At 37.7% G+C, this 20,518-nt stretch overlaps 1 long non-coding RNA gene across 2 annotated transcripts in view; it reads right to left on the bottom strand.

Annotated features, from left to right (window-relative positions):
* LOC309608187 overlaps positions 1–20,518 on the bottom strand; it is a 163,488-nt gene continuing 142,970 nt past the window's right edge. Inside the window, exons 2-3 of one of the 2 annotated variants that reach the window (XR_014232711.1) lie at positions 14,152–20,518; positions 8,815–8,899 (exon numbers count right to left, since the gene is read on the bottom strand). The exon at positions 14,152–20,518 is cut by the window's right edge and continues 23,283 nt beyond it. This is a non-coding gene — a long non-coding RNA (uncharacterized lncRNA). The other variant, XR_014232710.1, reaches the window with a different exon arrangement.

The following is a 20,518-nucleotide window of genomic DNA, read 5'->3' on the forward strand; positions in this document are numbered from 1 at the left end:
TGGCTCTGAAGCTTCCCCCCACCCACCCACCATCTCCACCAATGAAGGGGCTTCCTAGCGTGTGGAAACTTTTCTTCCTTCACAGTTCCCTCCCAGAGGTGCAGGTCCTGTCCCTATTCTTTTGTCTCTGTTTTTTCTTTTATCTTTTGCCCTACCCAGGTATGTGGGGGAGTTTCTTGCCTTTTGGGAAGTCTGAGTTCTTCTGCCAGCATTCAGTAGGTGTTCTGTAGGAGTTGTTTCACATGTAGATGTATTTCTGGGGAGGAAGGTGATCTCCACGTCTTACTCCTCCACCATCTTAAAGGTCCCTTGCACTGTAATCATCTTTATATTATGCCACAACATGGCTTCAAAAAGATATTCTATATGAACCATATATTAGACTCTTATGTCTCTGTAGGAAGTACACATAGACATGAAGTAGCCTGAGAGAAAAGTAAGCCTTTACCTAGAGATTTAATAAAATCTTAAATTTCCTTCTTAATTTTATATGGTAAGAAGGTAAATGTTTTTTCTACTTTCATTATGGGAGTTTATGTTGTCTATTTTGGGTTGTTTTCAATTTTAAGTTCAGTAAATTGCTTCATACATTATCCTGGTTTTCATTCCCAACGTGAAATTTGAACTTGGGTCCTCAACCATAAAAGGGGAGTGAGGCATACTGAAAATGTTTGCTTATTGTTGCTCGTTCTATTGGGTACCAGAATCCTCATCTGCCCCTTCAGGGGGACCCTCTGCTCTAGAAAAGCACATGGATTGGAAGGAATCATGGATGGACTGTCAGGGCAGTGAACGCAGCAGTGCCATTTGAGAACAGTTTGACAAAGTTGTTCTAATGTTAGAGGGTTGGAGAGAATGCCTGTCATTTTGGATTGGGTTAAAAAGGAATAGGAAGAAACAGTGATAATTCCTCAAATGCAATGCTTCCCATGAATTACCCAGGATCTCAGCTCACTTTGGGAAGCCACGCTTGAGGCAAGAATTATTATGCCTTATAGAAACAGCAAAAGCATGACCTGGACTCTGCGTTCCTGGATAGAAACCATTTTTAACTAGAAAGGCATGGCTTTGCACCCTAAATGATGTGTGTAGCCCTAGGAATGTAGCATAACAACAGAGGTGTCAGTGAACCACAGTTGGCTCTAAATAGCAGTGTCTCTGTAGGAAATAAAGTCATGGAGCTCGCTAGGGGGGATAACTGCATGCTCTAGTCTGCAATATTTTTTCATATGATCAATTTTATGAAGACTTATTAAAAGAAAAAAAAAAGACAACACTAAATGAATAAACAAATGCAAACCTCTGGTTTTTCATTTATCTTTCTAGATTAGATTGACTCCTGCCTACCCTTTTCAGCCTCATAGTACTCACTTCTCCACACCATACACAACTTTTTGCAGTAACCTGAATGCACCTAATTGATCACACACATCTACATAATACAAGCATATGATTATATGGTGCTTAGGACTTTCTGGCATTGCTCTATGTGCTTGACATAGAGTATTTTATGCTCACAATCACACTTTGCACTAGGTATTATTATTACCCCTATTTTATGGATGAGAAAAATGGGGTCACAGAATGGTATGTAACTTGGGCAAAGTCACACAGTTGGTAAGTAATAGACCAAAATTCAAATAGAGGTAATACAGTTTCAGAGTCCATCCTTTTAACCTTAAGTTATGCTTTTAAATTTGATATTATCTTTATTTGGAAGGTCCTTTCAACCTTTAATGCCTGTCTAACTCCTTCATCATTTAAAACTTAGATTGACCTCATCTACTTAGCAAAGTTGTCCTTTGATCCCTCTCTTACCCTCATCACCCTGCCATTCTTCACCAGATTAGGTGTCAATCCTCAGGCAGCCTGAGATTGCCCTGTTATTTGTTGGTCTCCTCTACTAGATGTGAAATCCTGTACATTGGGGTAGTATTTATTCCTTTTTACATCTATGTACATATGTATGCATGCCGTCTATGTGTGGCACATAGTAGGTGTTAAGTAAATATTTATTGAATGAAATACTATAATAAATAGGAGGATATGTCTGTGTAGAGATTAGAGTTGTCATTCACTCAACAGTTGGTAATGATCTTCGGAATTTAGTTAAAACTATTTTAGGAAGTTTTGAATGGGTATAGCTCAGAACTTCAGCTACCACACACAAAAGCTGAATGAAGAATTCTGTTGACATATAGGTGCTTCTCAGAGAAAAATGAACTCTATTTTTAAACTATTTTACAGAGTTTCCAACCTTAATCCACAAAGTGTCAAATTTTCTCTGTCTCTTTCTCTAAAAGGACAGCTACCCCTTAGATCTAAAGAATGCTTTCTTCAGTTTTTACAGAAGGAAAGAATAGCAACCAAACAAAAACAGATGTTTGTGACTATATTATAATTTAAGGAAAGGCTTTGGGAGACCAGTTTTTTTCCCCAGATCCTAAGTGATTCAAATCTCAAGAACCTTAAAGGAATCATAATTCAAAGCTTGAACTAGGAAATATCCTTTGCGTGGACTCTGTTGACAGAAGTCAAGCTGATGGTTTTAGACAACATGACATTAAGTCAATAGCGTGTTTTGAAAACTGTGCTGATGTTAATGACTTTTTTAATAGTAAGCAGGGCATCCAGTGTGAGTTGCTATAAAAGAGCCTTCTCTCTACGTGGCTGATACTTCAATGTCCCTTTCAGAAATGTCTTCCCTTTAGACCCCTACTGAAAGCAGGAAAGTCATAGCATCCAGTAATCCTAGGCTGTTGTAATTAGCATTCCCTGTGCATTATCTCAGGTGAGAAAGGCAGGGTAGCCAGTAGATTAAGGTATGCTGGTTCTGTTCCATATTGGATGAATGTGGACTGCAATTTTATTCCCATAGAAAACAGCAAAATGGATCTGAGAGAAAACCAACATGTAAATGCACCAAGCAGGCTGTGAGGCATTACCCCAAAGCTTCACACATCCGTAAGAAAAGATGAGGGAAAACCAAACTTACCCACCGTGACTAAAAGAACATCTTTTCCTACCCTAGGTTAGTCTCAAGTGTTTTATGTTCATTGCAAGGGAGCACTTTTTCTTCTTTACTGGATTTAAAATATTTATACCCTGCCTAGGCATGATAGGTACCTTGTGAAATGATAAGCAGTGTGTATAAGACTGATAGATAGAAGAGCTGAATGAGAAGGAAAGAAGGAAGTCATGTAATTTTCATTTTAACAGTTGAAATTCCGTGGTCCAATTTCTGGACAGAACCAATAGCTCTAGCTACATTTCCTCTTATTTTTTTCTTCATCCCTTTTTCATATTCCTCTTTACCATGGTAGAGCTCGAAAAATTGCAGCAGCAATTCTGAATGTGATGACAGTTTTTGTATGGATTAGATAACTTGGGAAATCCTACCATCTCATAGCGTGGATAGAAGCCATTAGCCTCCTACGCCTACTTCTGCCCTCCCCTCCCTTCTCCTTGTGTGGTGGATAATGGTCCTCACTAGACCTCAGCCCACTACCTGTGCTTCGGGTCCTATGCCCTCGAACCTCTTCAGGATTCATTCACAATCCGCAGCAACATGGATGGACCTAGAGATTATCATACTAAGTGATGTAAGTCAGAGAAAGACACATATTATATGATATCACTTACATGTGTAATCTAAAAAATGAACAAAATCTACAAATGAACTTATTTACAAAATAAGACTTTTTATCAACCAGTAAAGTTAAAGATCAACCTGTACTCCACTCCACAAAAAGTTCAAGTGAAATTATGTCTTAACGAAACCTTATTTTTCAAGGAATGTTTTGCAAAGAAGCAGCTTTTATAATTAGGAAGTAAACCAAAATAATACATTAATGTCTTGTGTTTGCCTGGTAATAAATTGAGAAAACTCACAAAATGGGTTATTGATAGATTTTTTTTTTCTTTAACCAAAATAAAAATAGGCTTTAGATTCACCTGGTAAGGCCTTACTTAAAGATGCAGTGCACCAATAGGATATCACTTAAATGTGGAATCCAAAAAATATTACAAATGAACTTATTTACAAAACAGAAACAGAATAGAAAACAAATTTATGGTTACCGAAGGGGAAGGGGGGGAGGGATAAATTAGGAGTATGGGATTAACGGATGCACACTACCATATATAAAATAGATAAGCAACAAGGATTTACTGTATAGCAAAGGGAACTATATTCAATATCTTGTAATAACCTACAGTGTAAAAGAATAAAAAAAATAGATATTTTCGTATATATATGTATATATATATCTATCTGAATCACTTTGTTATACACCTGAAACTAACACAATATTGTAAATCTACTATATTTCCATTAAAAAAAAAGAAAAAAAAATTCATTCACAATTCAATTTCCCCCAAAAGCTGTACTCTTCTGTTGACATTAACATAGTTCAAGCACTCCTATATTAGAAGGAAGGAAGGAAGGAACGAAGGAAGGAAGGAAGGAGGGAGGGAGGGAGGGAAGGAAGGAAGGAAGGAAGGAAGGAGGGAGGGAAGGAAGGAAGGAGGGAGGGAAGGAAGGAAGGAGGGAGGGAAGGAAGGAAGGAAGAAAGGAAGAAAGGAAGGAAGGAAGGAAGGAAGGAGGGAAGGAAGGGAGGGAAAAGGCCTGTTGTCCTTAATGTCTCTTTACTTGGTAGTTTTTCACTACTTACTCACCTCTTCACATTTTGAAAGGCTTCTATATTTTCTATAGTTCCTCTTCTTCCACTCATTCACCAACAAAATCCCATCTCAATTCCCCTTATTCCACAAAACGTATTTCACTAAAGTTACCAATAATCTCTATGGCTTCAAGTTCAATGGACATTTTTAGTCCTTATCTTATTCGACTTCTCACCTTTCAACTTGTCCATAAAACGCTGGAATCCCTCAGGGGTGAGGCCTAGCCCTTCTCCCTTCCCAATCTGAGTTCTCTCCTTCAGCAACTTCATCCATATACTCAGCCTTAAATACAAGCCACATGATAATGAACATCAAATCAGGCCTGTAAAATATGATTGCCTTCCTGCTTGATAGCTCCACTGGGATGTTGCTAAAGTACCTCCAACTCAATGTCAAATACAAAGATAATGCTCTCCTCTGACTACAACCTCTTCCACTGACCCTATCTCAGTGATGACACCACCAAATGCCAGAGTCACTCTGAGAAGCCCTTTCACCCTCCCCTTCCAGGCCCTGAAAAATACATGTCCTCAAAGGCTTCCAATACATCCCCTCCTGTCCCTGCACTATCTCACCCCAGCCCAAGCCATAACCATCTAATGCTACAATGCTGTAGTAGAGTTGGAATTAGTCTCTTTTTTTGCTTTTTCCAGTCTGTTTGCCACAGAAAAACACAGTTGTCAAATGTGTGGTTTCTGAACTCTGTGAGTTCTTCAAGTGCATCTTACTTCATTTCTGTCTGCTTTTTACCTGAGTGGACAAAACATCGCTAGAAAGGTGAAGTTAAATGCACATTCTAATTAATGACTGCTTTAGTAATAGTAGCTCATTTTCTGTTTGTTTAAAATGGATTATATAATGCATGTGAGGCAAAAGATTTTCCCCATCATTTATAACACATAAAAATGTAGAACTGTGTATTTTTCTAAAAATGGAAGTGGTTATCTCTGTTTATGAAAATCTTACATATTTGTTCTGCCCCTGAGGCTTATTTTCCAAGTATTATGCCAAAAGAGTTTGAAGTGCTTCCATAGTTACAACTTTACCTTTAAAATGAAAACTTTACTTTCTCCCTTTTAATCAGAACATCTCAAGTGCTAAACATGAAATCTTTATTTTTCTACATAAAGGATTCAAAAAGTATGTATGTCAACCTCCTCATAATCAATGTACTTATATTTTTTCCTGAGTGATTGGGGCAGAAATTTGAGTTATTCATTTATTTATTCTTCATTATAAGCTTACTGAGTTCTACTGAATCCTGGTAGAATTGTGTAGGGGATAGTGGGAGACAGAATAGCAAGAAATCAGATAAGAAAGGAATATGACATAGATTCCATACATAATCTGGTTGGAAGAGAAAACCACGCCACATAAAATATATGCATGTAATTATTAATAGATAAAAATAGATAAAGAAGAGAGACAGTTTAATACGTAAGCAGATTATGTTAAAAAATGTCATTATATTTCAATGGACAGAGAAAACAGAGAGGCCATCAAGGGCTTCATGAAAGAGGTGCAACTCGAACTGGGTATTCAAAATTTTAGATAAGCAGAAAGGTATTCCATGTAGGAGGAAAAGTTCAAGTAATAGAGTATTCGTCATTTATTCATTCATTTGATTCACTGAAGAAATATGTATTGAGCAATTACTAGATGTCAGGCACTGTTCTATGTACTGGGGATTTATGAGCAAGCAAAACAAAAATGATAAACATATCCTCATTCTTATGGGACTTACATCTTAGTTCATGGAGACCAAAAACTAAAATCAATCAATAAAATAATAATAGCAAGCGAAAAAACAAATAAATAAATATGAAATTTAATGTCAGAGAGTGGTAAGCACCCTGGAATAAAACAGAGAGAGGTTAAGGGTGTTCTGCAAATAATTTTAGGAAGAATATTCTGGTAAAACACAGGTGAACATACAGCATTTCTAAAAGACAGAAAAAAGTATACAGTGCAGATATCTGAAGGAAGAATGTTCCAGGCAGTGGGAACAGCAGTGTCAGCAAAGGCTCTGAGATGGACGTATGGCTGGCATTTCAAGAAGGCCACTGGGGATAGGACAGAATGACAGAGGGAGAGGAAAAGGTAAGAGGTCAGATCTGTCAGGGCTTTGAAGGCTAATGTGAGGACTTTGCTTTTACTCTGAGTGAAACAGGAAGCCATTAGAGAATTTTGATAGAAGACTGGCTTAATTTCACTCACCTTTTAAAGGGATCATTCTAGCTGCTGTGTTGTGAACAGGCCAAAGGGAATAAAGGTAAAAGCAGAAAGACTAAATAGACAGGTAGTATAATAACCTAGGCAAGAAATGATGGTCACTTGAACCAGGTAAACATGATGGTAAGTTATCCGATTCTGGTAAGTGATTCGATGTGGATATGTTGAAGGTAAAACTGATGTGATTGGCTGATGGATTAGAATATGACATTCAACAGAAGGAGAAGAGTGAAAATTGACTCCAAAGTCTTTGGCTTGAACAACAAGAAAAAGAGAATTGCCGTTTGTTGAGGAGAAAACTGCCAGAGAAATAGTTGGGGATGGAGAGAAGAACAGTAATTCATTTCAAACCTGTTAAGCTGGAGATGCTAATTAGACCCCGAGGAAGAGCTGTCAAGGAGACAGTTACACCTATGAGGCTCTTCTTCAGGGATGAGGTCTGGGTTGAAGTTATACATTTGTGAGTCACCAATATATACGCAGCATTTAAAGCCATAAAGTTGGATGAAATAACCAACGGATTAGGACAGAATAAAGAAGAGGGCCAATGAGTAAGCCAAATGTAATTTGATACTTGAAAGGTGGGATGATGAAGAGGAACCAAGATGAGAGGAGTGTTCCATGAAGATGGAGAAAAATCAGGAGGCTGAGGTGCTCTGGAAGCCCCCTGAAAAGAGTATTTCAGGGATGAGGGGTGACCACTTTTGTCAAATAATGTTGAGGGGTCCAGTAAGATAAGCCTTAAGACTGGCCATTAGATCTAACTACACAGAGGTCACTGGTGACCTTGATAAGAGCAATGCTAGTGGAATTTTGTGGAACAAAGTCTAGTTGGAGGGAGTTGAAGAGAAAAATTAGAGATAAATTTTGGCAGATGTTTTGCTGTAAAAGGGAGAAGAAAAATGGGGTGGTAGCCAGGTGAAGATAATGAGATCAAAAGAGTCATGTGTTTGTTTAAGAAAGGAGAAATTACTGATGGGACTTATGAAGTAAAGAGAAAATTCACAATGCAGGAAAAAGAGAGGAAATGAATTGATCTGTATCATTGAGTAGGCAACAACAAGCTAGGTTGAGCCGGACCCCTAAATACTTGGGGATCAGTCCAGAGCAGCCATATTTTTTTGGAGACCTGAGCAAACTTCAAAGATAGCAGAAGAACCTAGATCTCTCTTCCCTCCATTAGGAGTGCATAAACGCACTCTCTACCCTGGAGCTTTGAAGGAAATAGAGAAAGAGAGACCACGGAGAGCTGGAGAAAGAACTCTGAAATGAAATACTTACCTTAATGGTGCTGGGGTAAACTAAAATAATCATTCTATGTTTAAGTGTAATAGCTCTTAACTATTCAAAACCAGTTCATGCCCACCTGACTTAAGTTAGTTGCAGCTCCACTGGGGAGACTTCCTGTGAATCTGTGTCAAGTCCTGATGTCGCACCTGTCAGTTCTGTCTTAGGTGGAATTAATGCCATGGAAAGGGAACCGAATAGCCCTCCAAGAACTTCAGGGCTTAACTCTTTGTGTGGAGTAGAGGAGGGGATCCATTTCTTCAAGTGAAGAAATTGTGAGTTTATGAAGCAGCATCATAGCTTAAAGGTGAGGCACTCTGGCTGCAGAAGTAGCCCATGGGCCTGAATCCCGGCTCTAACACTTCCTAGCTCTCTGGGTCTCAGTTCCCTCATCTCTAAGATAAGGATAATATTAATGTGTGGTACATAAAATTGTGTGAGGGTTAAATATATGCAATGTGTTTAAAATGGTATCTGGTACATACATAGGGCATTATTATTATTATTATTGTTATTATTATTATTTTCACTCTCTTGGTTGCCAGATTTTTCTGGGCACTACCATCCACTTCCCAGGAATTTTGACAGATCTCCGAACTGTTAATGGTATTCTTCTTTACTTCTGTTGGGGCCAGAGTGTGTTTTCTGGTCAGGAGGGTCCTCAATTGATTCCAACTCTACATGTTGTGCCATGTCTCTGGAAAGGCAATAGCATAACAGCATTTTCATTTAGAAGAAAAAGAAATTGATTTTCTAATTGTCTCACTTGTCCCACTTTCAATAACAATTGTTCTTCAGCTTTTACAGCAATTACATGCATACAGTGCTGGTGCTTTGTCAGATTTTCGCATGCAGGCTTAATTGCTTGACTACTCCGGGATCCTTGTTCATCAGTCTCTTAATCATGGCATCACATTTCTTCTGACTGCTGCCCAATTTGTCTACATTGTTTTCGAAATGAGATGTCTCCATGCAAACGGGATTCTGAAAGTGTAATTTCTCCATCATTAGAGGGGGAGCCAGCATCTTCCTGCTCCCCAGCCCGATGGCTCTATTTCTGCATCTCCAAATAACATTGGCCTTTTCAGACTCAATATCACATGTCTAGCTGATTGCAGTGTCATCTCATAAACTGTCCACCTTCCTGTTACAAAGTTCTTTGACAATATCACTTTCTGCATTTTCTTCTTCTTGACTGTCTACACGCCGAATGTGCAAGTTAGCTCTTTCTCCAGATGGAATCTCATTGTGTCATGTTCAGCTCCTACTTAAAATGACATCTGATGGAGAAAGTAATAAGTTGCTCTCAACACTTTAGTAGGTTACCTGCTTGCATCAGGGTGAGCTTTCCAGAGCTTAGAAGAAATAGTTTTCAAGTATATATATTTTTTCTTTTTTTCCTATGTGTGGGAAAAAATGGTGCCATGTTTTATAAAATGACTTGACTTTTTTAAATGCATGTAGCAAATCTGGTCAATTATAGAAGTAAGAGTCTCATGCCATTTACTCACCAGTTTGTTTTACCAGGTACACAGTTTGATAAGTATCCACAGGATGACTGATTTATATTTTGTACGAGAGGAAGAACTTGCCTAGGATAACTCTGGACATCTTGTTATATCCCATTCCCAAATCTGTCAACCATTTAATGACAGCCAGAGCACAAAACAATATTTTGCTTGTTCATAAGCAACAAGGCTCATGAGTAGAAATAGCTATTTTTCTAAATGTTTATATGGTGAGGGACAAACTGTAGTATATAGCTCATGTTCTTGGGAAATCATAAAATGGTATGCTGTGTTAATTTCCAATATACCTAATCAGTAAGATTCTATAGGCATGGTTGTTATACTGCTGGAATACGAAAAAAAAGAAAACTCACTGAAAGCCAAATCCTAATGGATTTACCTCTCTTGAAATAATTAAATGTTTCAAGAGAATCTTTTCAATATGCGTCAAATTTAATTCCCATGTTCTGAAAGCCAATATCCTGTCAATTGAAGATTTTAAAGATTTCAGGACACCACAATTTAAAATTAGTGTTTTTTGGGGAAAAAAAAAAAAATATATATATATATATCTATAACTGAATCACTTTGCTGTACACCTGAAACTAACACAATATTGTCAATCAACTAGTATATTTCAATAAATAAATGAATGAATGAATGACTAAATAAATAAATAAAATTAGTGTTTTGGCCAAGTTGCAACAAATGTTCTATTATTTCTTTCACTTGACTGGACAATAAAAACCCAACATTATCAGACTGGAAACTTACCATGGGACAGAATTTTACTTATTGTCCTAAAATGTGATTCATCAAATGAGCACCATGGTTGTCCCACTCCAGGCAGACTGGTGGTATGGAATGGGCTCAGCCCATTCTAGCAGACATGTATGACTTTTCTTCCTCATCTCCCTGACCTCTTAACTATGGGCTCGGTTCTTGGCCCTTTTCTCTATCCTCACTTACTGCCTTGGTGATTTCTTGCAGCCTAAGGAACTTTAAATACTTCCTTTATATTCCACAATTTATATAAATACCTCTGAACTTTCCCTGCACTGTGACTCCTATTTACATCTGGTACTCAGTGTCTCCACTTAGACTGATAACTTAATATGCCCAGACTTAGACTTAAGATACTCTAAATGAGCTCCAGATCCCTTTCCTTAACATTCTTTGCAAAGTCTCCCCCATCTCTGTTAACGGCGTCGCCAACTCCATTCTCCCAGTTGCTCAGACCAAACACTTAGAATCATTTCTTTCACACCTATGTCATCCAATCCATCAGTACATCCCCCTGGCTCTGTACTCTCAGCGTAGCTAGAATCCTACCACACATCACCACCTCCACTCCTGTGACCCTGCTCCATGACCCCATCATCTCTCACCAGCAATAGTGCGGGAACCTCCTTACTGGTTCCCTGCTTCTTCCCTTGCCTCACTTCAGTCTATTCTCAAATCAGCAGCCAGCATATCAGTTTTATCAAGTTTCTCCTCTGCCCCATACCCTCCAATGCCCTACAAGATTCTGACATCAAATTTTGTATCTTCTTGGGTGTCTGTTTCCCCTAAAATCCAGAGGGCTCAAACCCTCATCTTCTCCAGGTATTTACTCAAATTCTCCTTAAAATTGCAATCCCCTACACACTCCCTACCCCCCTCACGATTTCTTTTTCTTCTTAGTATTTATCACTATACAAAATACCACCTATTTAGTGATTTATTTCATTTATCATCCCTCATACTCCAAAAAGATTAGGTCCTTTAGGGCAACGTTTTTGCTTGTTGTGTTTTTTTTATGTGCAGTAGTTCCAACAATGTCTGGTACATAGAAGGCACTCAAAAATATCTATTGAAAGAATCATATGATCCTGCAATCCCACTCCTGGGCATATATCCTAAGAAAACCATAATGCGAAAAGATACATGCACCCCCATGTTCACTGCAGCACTATTTACAATAGCCAAGACATGGAAGCAACCTAAATGTCCATCAACAGATGAATGGATAAATATGTGGTATATTTATACAATGGAATATTACTCAGCCATAAAAAGAATGAAATAATGCCATTTGCAGCAGCCTGGGTGGACCTAGAGATTATCATACTAAGTGAAGTAAGTCAGACAGAGAAAGACAAGTATGATATCACTTATGTGGAATCTAAAATAAATGATACAAATGAACTTATATACAAAACAGAAATATACCTTCAGACAAAGAAGATGAACTTATGATTACCAAATGGGAAAGGGGGAGAGTGATAAATTAGGAGTTAGGAATTAACATATACACACTACTATATATAAAATAGATAACCAACAAGGACCTACTCTATAGTATAGGGAACTATACTCAATATTTTGTAATACCTATAAGGGAAAAGAATCTGAAAAAATAGATGTATGTGTATGTATAACTGAATCACTTTGCTTTACATATGAAACTAACACAACATTGTAAATAAACTATACTTCAAAAAAAAGAATTAAAAACACATGCTGCAACCTCCTCTTGTTTTATAATCATTTAAAAGGCACACTATAAAATGATGGTTATGGGAATCATCGTTGTATCACAGTCATACTGTAAACGTACTTACTTAAAAGAGAAGGCAGGAAAAGTAAACCCAATTAAAAAATGCTCTGTAATCTAATTATTTTCCATACTTCTAACTTTTGACATCACCTCTTCTCTTCAATATATGCTCTTAAAGATTTAAGCCGTCAAAGATTTATGTAAATGAGGGCATATTTATGGAAAAGGAAGGGAAAAGGATTGTAAATGCTCCAACAACTTCAGCCCACTCTTCAGTCCCACTGCATATGATGTGCTAACATTTACTTTTATATTCTCACTGTGGATGGTTGGATAGAGCTAGGGGTGTGGAGGCCTCCTATGGGACTGAGAACTGACCTTGAAACGTCTTCACTATTTATTTCAACCAGAAAAGTATTTCATTAAGAAACTAAATGAGGCTGCTCATTATGGTCCAGTGTTTCTGTGCAGAAACCAAGCACAAAATGAATGAAATGGGAAGATAATTTGGCCTATGTACAACAAGAGGAGTTTCTTTCCTCCACATCTCCACACAAGGACCGTTATTCTGCTGTCCAAGAAGAGGAAGTCAAGCTGACACAAATATGGAAAAATTCAGTCTCATTGATACCTGGTTTATGTTTAAGCTACTGTTAAAGAAATTAAGTGCACTTCTAGACCTCTAGAGCCAACTCTAGATTCTCTTGTTTCCTCATATGTCTTCCTTGATCTCCTAAATCTAATTTTCTCTTTTCCAAAATCCTTTTCTCTCTCTTTTGTAACTATTGTTTATATCTTATGTATCCGGTATCCTACTCTGTTCGGTCAGTCCTCCTGGATAGAAAATAACCAGGCCTATCCCAGCACACACATGCACATACACATACGTTTTTAGGATGCAAGAAATTATAACATTCTTTTAAACAGACCTAGAGGAAAGTATAATTTAAAATACGAATCAGACTAAGACTGGATAAAAGAAAGATGTTGAAGTACACATGCAATGAAACCGGGAAAAGAAAATGAAAAGATAAGCAAAGGCTATTTGAGGGTTACATAAGTGAAATATTTTAAGATAAAATTGCATGTGGATAAGATACCTAAATTTTTATTTATAATCCAGTCCTTCTGTGTAAGTGGGTGATCAGATGGCAAAGATAAAGAGGAGTATAAACTCCTGGTACCTGCATGGTCTCTACAGTTCCTGGTACAGAATAATCACTTGATAAATATTTGTTGAAAGAATAAGAGAATGAATAAATACAGAAATTCAAATATGTAGCAGTTCAGACAAAAATCTCCAAATATCAAGGTGTATTCCAGATGCGGCCAAGCCTGAATTGTATGTTCATCATTTAAGTGAAAGGCAAATAAAGCACTCACAGATGGACGTGGACACCACTGAGCCCCTCTATAATCCATCATTTTCCACCACTTGATGCTTTGAGTCATCCATGTCCTAATGACCAGTGTTTGGTCATAGGCAGGATGTGAGTTACAGCTTATGGAATCAGTCACATGATTTTCTATATGCTTTCAAACTAGTACTGATTATATTTTCTGAAGGCTTTTTTATGAGGTACAATTGACTACGACATTATGTTAGTTCCAGTTGTACAACACAATGATCAAATATTTGTGTAAATTGCAAAATGATCACCACAGTAAGTCTAGTTAACATCCATCACCATACAGATTTACAGTCGTTTTTGTTTGTGATGAGGACTTTTAACAGCGGTCCCCAACCTTTTTGGCACCAGGGATCAGTTTCATGGGAGACAATTTTTCCACGGATGGGGGTGGGGATGGTTTCAGGATGATTCAAGGGCATTACATTTATTGTGCACTTTATTTCTATTATTGTTACATTGTAATATATAATGAAATAATTATACAACTCACCATAATGCAGAATCAGTGGGGGTCTGGAGCTTGCTTTCCTGCAACTAGATGGTCCCATCTGGGGTGACGGGAGACAGTGACACCCAAAGTGTGTTGCTTATGTCCAGTCTACTTCGTAAGATGCAGCTTCATTGTCACTTGCCACTCGCTGATAGGGTTTTGCTATGAGTCTGCAAGCAATTGATGTATTATTGTCTCTGTGCAGTCAGACCTCTCTGCTAATGATGATCTGTATTTGCAGCCACACCCCAGAGCTAGCATCACCACCTCAGCTCCACGTCAGATCATCAGGCATTAGATTCTCATAAGGAGCATGCAACCTAGATCCCTCACATGTGCAGTTCACAGTAGGGTTCGCCCTCCTATGAGAATCTAGTGCCGCCGCCTACCTGACAGGAGGTGGAGCTCAGGCGGTAACGTGAACGATGGGGAGCGGCTGAACATACAGATGAAGCTTCGCTGGCTCGCCCGCCGCTCACCTCCCGCTGTACAGCCTGGTTCCTAACAGGCCACGGACCGGTACCTGTCTGTGGCCCGGAGGTTGGGGACCCTTGACTTTTAATACAGCATCAACTCTCTTAGCAACTTTCAGATATGCTCTACAGTATTATTAACTATAGTCGCCATGCTGTACATTGCATCCCCATGATTTATTTTATAACTGGAAGCTTTTATCTTTTGACCCTCTTCACCCATTTTGCTCATCTCCCACCCCTCCACCTTTGGCAACTGCCAATCTCTTCTCTTTATCTATGAGTTTGGTTTTATTTTCTGAAGTCTCTAGTCCTGAAGAATTTCTTGTGTTTTGCCCCATGAGTTTAATTGTCTCTGCTCAATTTACCACTGTCAACTTTTTCTCTAACTACTCACTTCTTTCTATTGCTCATCACGTCCCTAGATAAAAGGAGTCCAACCATCTGCCCACAGAACCAAGTAAGCACAAAATTGAGACAGAGTCTACAGCTTTTATGTGAACCTAGATCCTTAATGACCCCTTGACAACTGGTACAAACCATACCTTGTACGGTCAGCTTCTTCACCCTCTCTCATACTGTTCCTCTACCTGGAATGCCTTTTCTCTTTCTCTCTCTCCAGTTTCTACACAGTGACCAAAGTCTATAAGCATGGCTTTAATTTAAGTAACTCTTGTCTGTCCATCTAGTTGACACATCACCGATGTTTTGTCACATTAGCCAATTATGTTTTCAAATGATTTTTAGGTCTTTTGTGCAACGGCTATATCTTACATCAGTTGTGTCCTACAGTATAGATCATGATCCACTGCGAAATCGTCACTCAAGTGTTTGTTGTTTAAAACTGACTAATTTGGGGTGATCTTGTGTCTTCCACGACACCAGTTCATTACAACATGGACGGTCACTGATTTCATTCCTGGCACTTATGCAGGGCACTGTGCCTAGAGGCTCAATTACTAGAATCTGCATTTCTACTTCTAGACCATTTGGGATGGTTTTCAGCTCCAAATATTGGAAAACCCAGTGAATAATGATCTAAATAGTTTTTGTTTTTCTTTCACCTAATAAGAAGTGTGGAATAAGTGGCTGCTGGATTTGATTCACTAACTCAGTGATACCAGGGCCAGTATTTTGAAAAGTGCCTTGGTCTTTCTGCAACAGATATAAGATGGCTGCTGAAACTATGGCATCACATTCCTGTTCAAGGGAAGAAGATAAAGAAAAAGGAAGGGTGAAGCCAGTAATTCAGTCCCTTTCAAAAGGAAGCCAGAGCTTTCCAGGAAGCACTCCTACACCTGGCATGTTTCTGCACACTTCTCATCAGCCCCTGGAGGAGTTGGGAAAAGAGGTCGCTGATACATTGGAGGGGTTAATTAATTAACAGAATCTGCCAGCCTGAATATGCTCTGTGTACCTCAGTTTCTCTGGTCATAAACTAGGCATAAAACTAACAATAAATTATGTCAGAGGAGGCTGAGGTTGTGAAGTGTTTGAGCTCAAGATAAAATAACATCCTATGCATTATCTAGAAAACCTGGGGAATGAAATCTCTGATAAATGAAATAGAAGGTTACACGCAGTGAAGCGTGTATTATATTATTATATTTTAATATATTTAAATATATTTATATATTTAAATATTATTTAAATATTTTTATTTTTAATTTTTATTTATTTTTATTTAATTAATTAATTTATTTTTAATTTATTTATATTTAAATATTATTATATTTTTAAAATAAAATACAAAATTACAACTCATGTTTTACTAATTCACAGAGGTAGCATCCCCTTAAATTTCAATTAATAATGATATAATTTTACTATAATAAATTAATTTGACCAGAATCTTATCTTTAATAGATAATAATCACAGGGGTGCAGTTTCGTACTTCTATTTGGAATAAATAATCCAAATAGTTCTTTATTAGGCTAAGTGGAAAATTAATATTTTTCTATACTGAAATGATTAGAAGAAGTAGAATTACATACTTCTGACTTTTAAAAACAATGTAAATTATTCAGTTTAACTCACATTTAAACTGTCAAATTTTATCCTAAGTACAAATAGAGGTTTAGGATTCACAGCCAAAGTTTACATTTGGTTTTTAGTTTATTTCAGAGTCCACGATCAAACATTAGGTGGCACTGTTGTCACAATGAAAAACTGCGGCATTCACCCACTTTTCTTCACCATCTAGAAGAATCTTCTTTTAAAATTCTTAAAATTAAATTTAAGACCTCACTCTGGATTATTTTCACTTTTCTAGAGTGATTAAAATATATCTGTAATAAACATAAAAAAGATTAAAATTCATTGTCAACATCTGCTATTCACTAAGAGGTGTGAACCATGATAACTTTTTAAGGGAGTGTTCTTTGAATTCTAGCATTTAAAGGATATTTGCATAAAGATGAAATAGCTATTATAATTAAATGTTATATTTTCTTTGTTCAAAAGTCCCTATTGCATTAATGTAGAAATACTGTATCAAAATGGTTTTAAAAAATTTCTTTCTGGAAAATATTGCCCAAAGTTTTATGGAATGCCTGAAAAATCACAGATCAAGTTTTTTAGGAATAGAAGAAAATATTCTAGGAAATATTGTTTAATATGCGATGAAAATAAAAAAGAGTAACGAATTGGATCTCAAAAACATCAGTTCATATTTTTGTGTTGTTTTGAGTGTACACAGGGAAATGGAGATAGATGGAAAAGGGGAAAAACAAACTATCAGTGTAAGGAAAAATACTTGATTCTAAAAGGAATTCAAAAATTTCAGGTAAAGTTATAAGAAAGAGAATTGGAAATAGAACACAGTTCTTCTAGGACCAGAAGGACACTGCAGCAGGTTTACCAAATATCACAGTGAAGATGAGCTTCTCTTGGCTTACTCTGAGTTTAGATTACTTGGGTGAGTTTACTGACCTCTGGGGCCACTCATGGCTGTCGGAGACCATAGTTTTTAACACTTTGTGGAAGGAAGGTGGCAGTTTAGTTCCAGAGGTAAGAACACAGCAAATGTGCCTGTATTTGAATCCTGGCACACAGGCAGGACTTATTAAACCTCTAAACCTACTTTTTCTCATCTATAAATTGAGGGCGATGATATTCTTTGGAGTTGAATTGAGAATCAGATTGGAAAATCCATGCAATGCATAAAGCCAGCCACACTGTGAGGCCGTTAGCTGGAGGAGTGGTGCTGGGATGGGAGTGTTACCTTGATGTTATTAACACAGTCACGGAGCTGCAGAGGTGGTCCCCCTTCCCTGCAGACAGCAGCAGGCTGATGCACACTGGGGATGGAGGGGGCTGCATTGTGCCCCACTCCCCTCCACCCAGAGGCCCTGGGGCCCCTTACTGTGAGGCAGAGCCAGGGGTTCAAGAACTTCAGATCTACAGTCTGACAGCCACGGCCACCAACGGCAGGGCTGTGGGAAAATGACATAACCTCTCTAAACCTCAGTTACTCCACGTGCAAAGCAGAAATAAAATCAGGAAGCCTCACCTCACAGGGGTAATGCGAGGACACCGGTATATACTGATTGCTGTAATTAACGTAATAAGAGCTCAGTGAATGTTAGTTACAACAATGGTCACTACCACCACCACAGACGATCCGCTTGTGATTTCTCAGTCTGTGAAAGCTTTTCTACTTTTTCATTTCCTTCTACTTGGGAAAGCATTTAAAGATTCCAAACAGTCTACTTCTATACTGACCTCTCCATTCATCCGGGGAGAAAACAATTTATCAATATCAAAGGAATTTAGAAAAAATTATAGCCATCTCAGCACAACCATAAAAACCAGAGATTTTCAATGTAGGCACATTGTGAATTGCAAATCCAAGACATAATATGTCACTGTAATTTGCTGACCTCACTTTACAAGCAGCAAAGGCTATATTTTGACCAAACTGAAATCTCCTCTTTTACAAAACATGAATGCCAAAGAGAACCTAACCTGCATTTATTAAACGAATGCATCCATACTATCTTAAACATTCCTGATTATAAATCTCCCCTCCCCTCATTATATTATAAACTGTATAATGGTAAAATTAGTTTCTTGTTCCAGCATTGATTTCAACATCTTGATGTATTAGGCACTGAGTAATCTTTGTTAAGGACGAAAAATGAGTGAGTGAAAAACACACAAAAGCAACTATCTGTCAATCAAATCATAGGGACCAATTTTTAAAAATTTCTTTCTGGCTTTTGTGGTTGAAACTACTTCTCTTCAAGTCTTACTGGCATCACTATGACTTGTGGACCTTCAACTGCTGACATCCAGAGAGTGTAAATGGGCCAAGGAGAAGCTGGCCAGATTCATATCTACTTGTGCTGCTTCCCCATTCCCCAGAAGTCCCCAAATTTCTTACTCTATAGAACTTCAGGACTTACTAAATTAATACCAAATTGTCCCAAAAGAATTAAGAGAGGCAGCAGGGAGATGGAAACATTCTATTTTATATTTCAACTTACTGCTAACTTCTGCTGTTCTGATTTGTATATTTAAACTGAATGTTATAGACTGTATTTCAGTCTAGCAGAAATTTATTTTCGTACATTTTCAGTTTAAATAAATAGTAGTTATTATAAAATTTTATACTTTCCCCTCGAGAGGCAGGTTTGTAGTATTGTGTGCAATGTGAAATTTAGAAACAGTAATAGTTGCCTATGAGTAAGGCCTCCCATGCTTCAGGCACTATGCTGGACCTCCTGATATTTATGCAATGCTTCATAAATTCTGAAAGCCAGTTATTACTACAAATGAGGAATCAGGTTCAGAGAAGTTAAGTAACGCTTTCATGGTCAGATGGCTAAGTAATCTGGGAGCTGGAATTTAAATCAAGGTATTTCTGATGTCGAAATCTGCACTTTGCTCAACATTTCATTTACCACTACAAGTATCTGCTGAAAGTCACGATTTCTCCTTAGGAGATCCATTACTTAAGGTAACTAAGGTTATATATATATTTGGCATACCAACTTTGGATGGTCTGGCTAATTTAGTAAATAAAGGACAACTTCTGGGAGAAATAAGATATTTAGCTGACCTGCTTAAGTGAGACAGTAACTCATGTTCACAAAGCTTGTAAATGAGGGGTTACTCTAATGAGCAGCATTGGTTCGCTTAACGTATATTTATTAAACACCTACCATGTGCCAGGCGTCATGTGAGGGACTTGCAGGAAATAAAGCAAGTGAGACAGGCTCCGGAGAGGTGGAGATTGCAGATGGACGAGAAACCACAGACTTGTGACCTTGTGAAAACGATGCTTACAGGTGGTCTTTTCTCTGTAAGAATGAATATTTGGGTCTCGGTACTTCACATCAACAAGAATGGAAAACAACTAGACCTAGTGAAATAAAGTCTTGAACAATGCGATGAGAATAAAATAATGCCATCAGAGGAAAAAATTAATCAAAGTGAATGAGGTAGGTTAGATTATTTTGACTCCAACTCCCACAGCATGGGTCTAAGCCGCCTGGATGTTTTCCCCTCATATATTCTCTGTTCTACTTCTTCTTTTATCAGCTTCATCGGTCAGGAAAGTAAGTGGTTGTTGTATCGATATATTTCCGTATATTAAGGTCATCTGCCAGCTCAGTTAACTGGAATACGTTCTCATAGTATGGGGTTTCTTGGAGGAGTAATTCTATTGTAACGCTGCAGAAATTATATAAATGTCCTATGTGACTAAGAGGAAAGAAATGTTTGGAATGACAATCACTTATAACATAAAGAGATCCAAAGTGCACTGTTGTTTTATTGTTGTGTTTTTTTCCCAGACTTTTGAAACTGATTTTCATTTTGACATCTTATAACTAAATATGAAGTTTTTCTTTAATTTAATTTTGATGAGATAAAGTCACATTGTTAAAAT

This window comes from Balaenoptera borealis, assembly GCF_965194805.1.
Source record: "Balaenoptera borealis genome assembly, chromosome: 12".
In the NCBI taxonomy this organism is placed as follows: Eukaryota; Metazoa; Chordata; class Mammalia; order Artiodactyla; family Balaenopteridae; genus Balaenoptera; species Balaenoptera borealis.